Raw genomic sequence first — 491 nt, forward strand, 5'->3', positions numbered from 1 at the left:
GGGGGGGGGAGATGTCGTCAGTTGTTATGTGTTATGTTTCTTGTAGCAACTGATAGGTCCTTCCTTCCTTCACGTCTGTTATCATCATCCTCATCTTTTGAAATAGGAAGAAAAGAAAGTGGCAGAACGACTGGCCACGTTACCGTTTTGATTCAGTTGTTTGCGCTTGACCTCAGTTGAATGGGTGAGGAGAGGAGTTTCCTGTTGTGTTCATTCTGTTGTTGTTTATCGTTGTGTTTCTGCCCTGGCTTTGACTCTCGGCTTAGATCGGAGAATATAAATCAGTCGATGGCTGGATGCGAGACTGATACAAACGCCATTTTTTAATGCAATTTGGAGTTTGTGTGCGACTTTCACCAAGTCGACGAGGGCAGTGTGCAGAGTTTAATCTTGTAAGATTTATGTTGAGCTGGGGAGTGTTAGATTTCTCTCATTAGAGATCCACTTGTCCGTTCAAAATATGTCGTACTAGAATAAGCTGTTACTTCTGT

The sequence above is a fragment of the Aplysia californica genome, unplaced genomic scaffold (genome assembly GCF_000002075.1).
Source record: "Aplysia californica isolate F4 #8 unplaced genomic scaffold, AplCal3.0 scaffold00324, whole genome shotgun sequence".
Taxonomy (NCBI): Eukaryota; Metazoa; Mollusca; class Gastropoda; order Aplysiida; family Aplysiidae; genus Aplysia; species Aplysia californica.